We start from the raw sequence: 10,075 nt of genomic DNA, 5'->3' as shown, positions 1-10,075 counted from the left end.
AATCGGTCCTTGACTTACTATCTAAGCAAAGCCATGAGCAGAGAGTACAGCCTCTCTGAACCTCACTTTCCCCATCTGTAAAATGGATCCGTGTCCCACCTAAGGAGGCATCCAGGAGTACTGGAGATCTTTGCCTGGGACTCGGCTCTTCTTGACAATAACCCTGGGTCCTTCTCAGTTGTCCTGCCTCTGGTCCCCTCAGGCTCTCCCAGACCACATGCCCTCCCAACCCACCCCACCCATGGGCCCTTCCACCCCGGATCACAGCTGGATTGAGAGCCAGGTTCCAAGGGTGTGAGATCACTGGTTGTGTGAATTTTACAAGTCACACACTGTATTAAGACACGCAAGGGCTCTAGGGGAGTAAAGGCACACCCCCTCTGGGAAGGAGGGGAGATAAACCTGGAGGGTGGCACCTCTGTCATCAGTCACCTGGGAGTCCTGAGGTAGGTCTGAGAGGAGCCGCTGGCATTTAGGAGCTGCTACCTGATGGCATTGAGGCTGATTTATTGGTTGTTTTCCCCTCTGCATCCAGCCCAGGGCCAGGCTCTGGGGAGTGGGAGGGAGGAGGGGCTGTCAGCCAAAATCATTCAGCCACAAGCCATGAGGTGCAGTCTATGCACTCACTAGGCCTCAGTGGAGCAGGGTCGGGGATACAAGACCCAGGGGATGTGGTCTCCGTCCTCAGGGGGAAGCCCAGGAATGATGGAAGAACTTCTGGGCTGGAGGCTTCCCACGGGAGCCCCCAGGGGCTCTAAAAGGGTGTTGAAAAGATGTCAATCTTTAGAGGATCTTTTGCTGTCAGAGCCGAGGGGGGTTCACACAACATCAACCTAATAGCCATCTGCAAGGAGGCATGTGGGGACTTTAACTGGGGCGGGGGCGGGGCGGGGTGGTGTTTGCACAGGGACCCTCAACCCCATCTGGAAGGGGAGGGAGAAAGGAGAAAGCGCTGGACCAGATATGGTCCAATGTGGTAGGGCCTAGCTGTTTGTGACGTTCTCAGTAATCTTATTCTCCATAGATTTTATACTGTAAAACAGAATCTGCTTCAACCCCTTCATGGAAACCAAGATAGGGTTGGGACGGGGCTTAGATCACACAGGGGCAATCTGGCACTTGACCCAGACCTCTCTGACCTCAAGCCCCCCTCTCAGCACACCCCGCTGCCTCTACTTCTCTGTCCTAACGATGGAGACAATCACGCATCCTACAGATTCTGAGCCATCACACTCACTGGCCATTGCAGTGGTACCCACACTAGGAGCTGTTGAGCAAACGGTGCTGGAATCACACCTCCGAGGGCTGGGCCACCCCTTACCCCCCTGAGTCAGCAAGAAGGTAGACTTGAGCAAATATAAGAGAGAGGACTTCAGGGAGACAGCAATACCCGAGCAGCTGACGCCTCACAGCTGGGAAACAGGGTGGGGCAGAGCTTGGTCTCAAGCAAGAGTCCTGCTACATGCTTCAACGCCTTACAGACATCCTTCTTCCTCTGCCCCTCCCACCTCTTGTTTTACACTCATTTTCATAGTTGGCTCTTTACCTCCAGAATCATCAGTTATCTCCAAAGCCAGAGAGCATCCATCATCCTCTCTCAAGGGGAGGCCCCAATCCACTCCCTCCCCCTCCCCCTCTCCCTGGCTCTGGGCCCTCCCCTCCTCTGACATCTCTGTGAATCCACACAGGCTTTGCAGATTTAGCGTCTTCCGCCCCAGATTGGACTTCTCCTGTCCCAACCATGCTATCGGAGTCTAGCTGCAGCGCTGTCCCTGAGCTTTCTGGCCCTCCTGCCGCCCCCCACCTCAGCAGCTGTGGCCATTGGCTGAGCTCTCCCTGTGATGCCCTGCAAGCTAACCTTCACCTCGGAGGAGAGGGCAGAGGCCTGAATGCTTGCAGACCGTCACGCTGAACCAGCCCTCAACCCCAGGCCCAACTTCACCAGCTCCCGGGGGACTCTGGTCGAGGGGCAGGCTGATGTGCCCCCAGCCACACGTGCCCTCCTGTCTCGGCTTCCTGACCCTCGGAGGTCAAGTTCAGACCTAGGGAGGTGTCCCCCTCCCCTAGTCCCACCCACTTCCGCAGCTGCGTGTGAAGAGTGGAGAGAGTCCTGGCACTGGAGGCCAGCTCGGACAGGCCAGGGGAGGGGAAAGGAAACCCACACGCGTCCAGGGAAAGTCCGGAGGCCCACTTGAGGTGAGGCAGCTGCTCTAAGAGCGCCCTAAGTGAGCTTCAAGAGGGGGAGCGTGTCCTCTGCACGTCCGGCCCATCTGAGAGTGGGAGCGCTCCCCACGGGGAAGGGACAGGGATTTCGGGGAGTCTGAGGGAAAGAAGCAGTATTTTTGGTGCTTTTCCCGGGAGCGTGGAACGTCTGGCTTGGGCAGAGCCCAGGAAGAAGTCAGGAACCACCCACCGCATGTGCTTTACATGGGAACTGATCCCATTTCTTGGTTAATGATGTGATAATCCTAGAGAGACGCAAAGACGGCCTTCTCATAAAACAAACTCCCAGCCCTCGGTGAGATCCAAAGGTCAGCTCACACGTGACCAGGGAATCCTTTAGGCTCCAGCCACCTCCTTCCTTTTCCCGGCCACATGGCATGCATGGGACAGTGAGTCACCCCGCCTGCAGCAGGGAGCGCAGCTCCCTGAAAGAGCGCTGGGCTGAGAGTGCGCCCAGAGCTCTGCTTCCAGGCTCGACACTGCACACCCCGCCCCCAAACGGCCACCGCAGCCTCACAGAACGATTCTTAGTTCCCCCATCAGAATGCCACAAGGATCGCGCTAGGTGACTTCTAAAGACTCTTCCAGCTCAGAGAGTGCAGAATCTGACCCTGAACTTGCACAGCCCTGAAAATGATGCCTCACTCACCTCACCCTAATCCCTGCCTAAAAGTCCTGTCTGTATTTGAAATTTTGATATTTTGTTCATTATAGATTGTTTTTGCTTCAGTTTTGATTTTGTTCAATTAATAGACTTCATTTTTTAGAACAGTTTCAGATTTACAGAAAAATTCAGTGGAAAGTATAGAATTCCCATGTACTCCCCTCTTCCTCTGCAGTTTCCCCATTATATTAATCTTACATTAATGTGGCGTGTATGTTACAACTCATGAATCAGTACTGAAACTTTAGCATTAAAGTCCCTAGTTTACCATTCCATTCACTCTTGATGTTTTACCTTCTATGGGTTTTGACAAAGGAATAATGACATGTACCCACCATTATAGTGTCATATAAGTGTAGTTTCACTGCCCTAAAAATCCTCTGTGTTCCACGTGTTCATCCGTTCATTCTCCCCCGACCCCCTGGCAACCACTGATTTTTTTACTGTCTCTATAGTTTTGCCTTTTCTAGAAGTCATATATTTAGAATCATACAGTACGTAGCCTTTTCAGGCTCGCTTTTTCAGTTGGTGATATGAATTTAAGGTTCCTCCATGTCTTTTCTTGGCTTGAGAGCCATTTCTTTTTAACCCTGAATAATATTCCATTGCCTGGATGTACCACAGTTTCTTTATCCATTCACTTAGTGAATGCCTCCAATCCCTGTCTGTATTTGAAATTTCAATATTCTCTTCATCACAGAACTTTTGCATTAATTTTGACTTTTTACAAAAAATACTTCATTAAAATTGTATTTATCTTGATTACTGAGTTTTGGGTGCCCTTTCAATGTTCTGCTGGGGTGAGTGCCTGACTCCTCTCACCCAAGTCCCAGCCCCGCTCTTACCTCTGTTTGGCTTGAGACCCAGGAGCTGGGAGAAGCCAGGTGAGAGCCAAGTGGAGAGCAGACGCCAGAAGATGTGGTCCCAGCACAGGCTGGCACTGCGGGCTTGAAGTCCACTTACTGGAGTCCTGGGAAATGTCCTTTCTTCTCCATCACCTTGGCCACCTCCACATCCCTCACTGCCTCTGGGGTCCTCTCCCTGCCCTCTCTGCCCCAGTCCCTCCTGGATATCCAGGCCAAGTCACATTCTCCCAACAGCTGCTCTCATCACCTGTCTCTCCTCGAGATGCCCCGACTCCTTGGTGCCTTCTGCACCTGGTCCAGACTCTTCAGCACCCGAGGTCCTTGCACAGCCTGCATCCCCATCCCGCTGGGTTCTCCCAGGGCCTTTCCACACCTGGCAGCTTTACTTGCCTCCCCCTCCTGACCCTCGGGCTTTCATTCATGCCAAGTCCCCACCGTGAGGTGCCGTCTTCAAAAAATGGCGAGGTGTTGTAGAAGGTTCCATCTTTTTCAAACCAAGATCTCATTCTTCAAATAAAACAGTCCTCAGAAACCTTATGTGTAAAACGAATCCAGCAGATCCACTCTGCCTGGAGCAAATGGACACGCTCTTTATCCCTGAAGTACTATCCCTGAAAAGTGAGGGAGTCTGGAAAACATGGGTATGATAGAAAGAACTGGGCTTTGGTGTTGAAAATCCTGGGCTCAAGCCCTGATATCCCACCTGCACGCTCTGCGGCGTTCCCTTGAACGGCACGGACCCTCCTGAGTCGGAATTCTACTTCTGTGCATCTGCCTTGCTCGTCACACTCAGAACTTTGTCTGATTGCCCTTCCTTCATCCAGCCCCCATTTACTCAACTCACATTTATTGAGCACCTACTAGCTCCTCTACCCATGTGCCAGGTATTTTTCCAGGCACCGGGGATGCAGCTGTGAGCCAAATGGACAAATCCCCACCGTCATGGAGGTGACAGTGCAGTGAGGGGAGAGAGATACGAAATCAAGTAAATAAGTAAACTAGAGAATAGTTAGAAGATCATGAGTGCTCTGGAGAAAACTAAAGCAAGCAAAGGGCAATTGAAATACGAAGGTCAGGGAAGCGTACCTGGGGAGATGACACTGGAACCAGGACTTGAAGGAGCCATGGGCACCGCCGGGGATGAGAGTTCCAGGCCCATGGAGAGCAAGGGCCAAGGAGTGTGTCCGGGTCACTCAGGGACCAGCAAGGAGGCCGCTGCAGCTGAGGCCATCTGAGAAGGAGGAGAGCAGGAGGAAGTGGAGGCTGGGGCAGTACGGCCACCCAGTGTAGGGCCTGGTAGGAACAGTAAGGTCCTTGGCCTTTGCTGAGTAATGAATAGATGATTTTAGGCAGAGAACCAACAGTTTTTTCAATGAATGCCTGTACTGGAAATTCTCCATTGACCACTCAGACCTCTCCACCTTGCTTTGAGTCCCACAAGGCTGATGGTTATGCAGAGACAGATCCAGATTTTGTGGGGACTGAAGCTTAAACAACTGGGGAGTCTTGTTCAAGAAAAATGACACAAAGTTATAAACACGTGACCTGGGAAGGGGCCCACGCAAGTGACAGCCCTCAGGGCTCAAGCTTCCTTAGCATCGTCCTAAGGTGGCCTTTGACTGTATCATGGATGCTCCTTTGCCCTCTGGCTTCCAGAGCACCTTGTAGCCCCACTCTGCACACATAGCCACGTGTATCCTGCCAACCCCATAACCTTGCTGACCAGCGCCCCACTATTTTTTTAACTGTCTGGCTTGACTTTTCTAAGTCTCAGATCCCTTGTGGGTAATATGGAGATAAAACACACCTCCCTTGAAGGTATCCTGGAAGCACCCAACCTGTAGCAGATGCTCAGATGACGTTTTCTTTTAAGGTCCATTTGGTGAGTCTCCATTTTCTCTGGAATCTTCCCTGATCAATCCAGCCACATGGAATGAGCAATTGCTTTCCAACCTTCTGTTGCTCCCACAATCAGAATCAGCCACCTCCAACCTGAAGCTTTTGCCCATTTTCTGTGATGCTGGTGTCTGGTCTCCTCAGCTCAGTTTTAGACTTTTGCAAACCAGGAACCTTGTCATCTCTTAAACTCCTCTCGGAGCCTAGGTACCATGACATCAGTCTCAGCAACAGCATTTCCTGAGCACACATCACATACTAGGAACTGTCAGAAGCATGTTAAGTGTTAAGCGTATTGTCTTGTTTAATCCTGGCCGCCAGCCCACATGTTAGAGACAAGGAAACCGAGGTGCACGGTAGTTAAGGAACCTGCCCAATATCACATCTTGCGAGCAGTGGATCAAAGATTCAAACCCAGATCCATCTGACTCCATAGCTGGCCCTGCTAATCGCTGCACTATGCTGTCTTTTATCTATATAAGCACTCAAGAAATATTTACTTATTGATTAATTGGTAGCCTCTGAGCATTAACGCTTCCAAGACTGTCTCTTTGTATGTCAGTCTGTTTTTCCCAAATGCCAGCTCCACTGAAAAATATATTGATCATTCCCTGTAACAATTTGTCATCTGGTGGTGGTGACTTACAAACTGCCAATTGGCCAGAAGGAGGATGAAAATTGGGGCTGTTCAAATATCTTTTTTTTTAAGGAGTGGGAGTTCTTAAATGCCCCCATTGTAGCACATGTATCTTCTCCTGCTGCTGGGCATGTGTGGAAAGGGACAATCCTGCCTGATTATGGGAGATGATCTGGGGCCTTGGGACCCTGAGTCTGGCTGCTGGGCTCTTTCCCTCCCCTCTCCCAACCCCAGAGCCAGCTGGCTGACGGGCGGTGACAGTATCTCAGGATAGAGGCCTGTCAAGTGGTTCTCATGTTGTGACAGTAGGCAATTATGATTTATTTCACAAGGAATCAACAATAAAGTTAGGCAGAGGGGGAAAAAAATCAGAGAACTTAGGATAACAAAAGCACTTGAAGGAATTCGGTTGATGCGTTTTTAACTAGAAGATAGAAAAGGGAATATTTTGTAGGAAGAAATATACACATAAACATAGAATCACTTCCTTGCATCTCTGACGGGCAAGAAATTCCCATTCTTCTAAAGCCCTGCTGAAACCTCACCTCCTCCTGGAAGCTCTCCAGATTTCTAAGCCAGACCGGATGACTTGGTCCTCTGAGCCCTCCCTCCCCACCCCCACCCATCTATCCCTCTGTGGAGGCACATACTGTTCACACATTACCTTGAAGTTCCTAGTGAGCTCATCCCATCTGTTCTGCTGGATTGTAACATCTTTCAGAGATGGGGCAATGAATTGTTTATGTGTGGTAGGTACAGGCCTGTGGGGTATTTTGCACATAATACTTACTGTTTAATAAATAAAATGTGTGTGTGTGTGCACAATGTGCACACACATGGGTGAGGATTGGTGTCCAGTGTCCCCAGAGTAAAGCAGCTGTAAATAACCCCACCTCAGAGGTGGAATATTTCTGTCAGCTTCATTCCAGTGGGAGAAGAAGGAACAAATAAACCCCCAGAGGCCTCTCTCGGTTCAGTTCTGCACCGTTGGTTCAGAAACCTCACCCAACAGGTGATTCCCTGTCGTGTCTACACCCGAACCTCCCCCCCCCATCTTTCCTCTCCGACATCAATTGTAAACACTGTCAAATTTTGCATGAAAAATGCTTCTCTTGTACCTAGATGTTTGACCCAACTATAAATAGAATATAATTTTGTTTAAGAAGTCAAAATTAGAGAACCAAAGCATTCTAGTATCTTAGTAACCTAAGCATGAAACCAAATTGTGAGGAAAGAGCTGTTGAGGGCATGAGTTTAAATCAAACAGGCCTGGTTTCAAATTCCAGTCTCACTCTTTCTAAAGTGTATGAATACCAGAAAGTCACTCTGTTTCTTCCTCTGTAAAATGGGGATAATAATGCTTGCCTCTGGGGATTGTTAGGGATTAAAAGGATGTCAGTCGTAAAGCTCTAAGCACGGTCTATCTCACAGTGAGCACTCAGTAAAGAGAGAGGATAAGGTTTGTTGGAGGTGGGAAGCTGAGGTTCCCATCTGTTGGCTCCTCCATGTCTCTCTTTGGGCCACTGCCCCCCTTCTCTGGTCCTCAGTTTCTATACTAACCAAACAACTGACTGAGATGGTCCCTTGTCCCTTCCACTTCTAAATGTCTATGAGTCAGGCCCAGGGAATACACAGCATGGCAAACAAGAATGTCATCAGAGGCAGGCAACAAATCTTGGTACCAACCACTTCTGGCAGCGTGGCTTCGAGCAAATTATTTAACTGTTCTTAGCTCTATTCACTTCACCTGCAAAGGAAAATAATCCCCATACAAGCTTTATAAATCCAAAGGCCCATGTCCTATTTAGCAGTCAAAAATAATTTACAAGGAATTCCATTTGCACTAGAAACTCTCAAATAGTTCACAGTAATATTTTTTCAAATCCCCACCCCCCTTCCACTCCCCAAACCTCTTGTCATCTCCCTAGTTGCTCTGGAGCATCTTACAGAGCACAACCATGAGATACTCCCACCAGCCTCAGCTACACAGGGTTTTTTCCCTCCTCTTGACCACCCCTATCTTCCTTCCCATAAGAATCCATCCTTTTTAGGAGAGGACTGGAGGAAGAAAACTCAGAGAGCACAGACAGAGTTCTCTTCATCAGGAGCAGGTGGGGTCAGTGGGGGCTGTGAATATTCCCAAGGAAATAAATAAGTAGGTTTTGTTCTGTCATTCATAAGTGGCTGTGGGAAGGCTGAAATTAGATTATTTGTATTAAGCAGTCAGTTCAGCATCTGACATGTAGGAAGTGCTGGAAATATGAGAGCCATTAGTGTTGTTGTTTTTGTAAACCTGCTTTTTCATGAAGACTTATCCCACTGCTGCCACCACAAAGCCCTCCCTCCCATCTCCCTCACTCCCGTCACTGAATTTCACTCAGCTCACAGGTCATAGCCATGCCTGTGCCTGGAACAGCCCCTGTCGCTTCCTCCTCAGTGACGTCTTGGCTCCTCTACCAACCTTTCAGTGTTTTTGGCCCAGGCACATACACCCTGGCCCTTCTGCTGACTCCCACTTGCCTCTCCCATTGCACAAAAGGCCTTCCCACCATTGTTGCCAAATGTCATCCCATCTCAGAGTGTAGCCTCTAGTAGGACAAGGGCTACATCTGTTTTACAAGCTCTGTGGAGCATCTGCACCCAGATAGGGACTACTTGAGAGAGAAGCACCTATGTGTCCAGGCCTGTGTGAGGCACAGAGAAGAATGCAGGAGAAGCTACGGAACTTAGAATACTATAAGGAAAGCAAAACCTACAGGAAGCCATTGGGTTGTACAGTAGGCACCCAAAGGCATAAGATTTACTGAACACTGAGGGAGCCACACTGGAGCTCATTTAAGGCAAAAGAGTGAAGTCTAACTTTGTGCCCTCTATTTTGTCCATTTCCCCACCCCAGCTCAGGACTGGAGCCTCCCTTTTACCTCCTACTGAACCTTGATCTTAAAAACCTCAATTTCTCCATATGTGGCATAAATGACCAGGAACAGTGTGACATAGTGTGACCTCCTCCCTCCTCCATTCCTAGGGTCATGAATGTTCTAACCAGGATTAAAACTTTACAGAATCAATGACGTCCCAATGGAGAGATATCAGGCATCATCTTGCAGACAAGAGAGGATGGAGGGAAGCCTTCTTAGACCCCAGAAATCCCTCCAAGTAGGAAAGTCAACCACTTCACCCTGGTGAGTGATTGGAAGTAATGCTTAGCAGAAGAAGACACTTTCAGTCTTTTCTAGCAGGAAAAGAAAACCTCAAAAAACACTTTTTCAGCTGGATCCATGGTCACTGTTGAGGTTCACATGGGGAATTAGTGGCACATGTGAAAATAATTTGTAGGTTTGGGAGACCTGGCCACCCATTATATGACCAGTGAGATGAGGCCATCAGACCCCGAATGAGGCCACAGTAATAGAATAGCATCCACTGTGAATGAGAGCCCCACCTAACTCTGAGCTGCTCAGGACCTACAATGGAACACCATATTGAGGAGAAACAGGGCGCCTGACCAAAAAGAAGGTCTGCAATACCTACTTCAGGAGGATTCATGGAAGGAATCCAGGGAATTTTTCCAGGAGGAGACAAGACTGCTGGTCTTTGCGGAGGGACGAAGCTTGGGGAGGGAGGAGAGAGTTTTGTAAATGAGTTGACAAGCGAGGGAGGTTCAAATATTTGCAGAGCCGTCATATACACCAATGGGTAGAAGTCACAGAGACACGTGCTTTCATGAGGACACAGATTTTCACAGGAAGCACTCTCTGTCAGCCAGACCTGACCAAAGAACAGGAGGTC

Source organism: Balaenoptera physalus (genome assembly GCF_965194825.1).
Source record: "Balaenoptera physalus genome assembly, chromosome: 2".
Classification (NCBI taxonomy): Eukaryota; Metazoa; Chordata; class Mammalia; order Artiodactyla; family Balaenopteridae; genus Balaenoptera; species Balaenoptera physalus.
The sequence above is the reverse complement of the archived record's forward strand: the minus strand, read 5'-3'. Positions refer to the sequence as shown.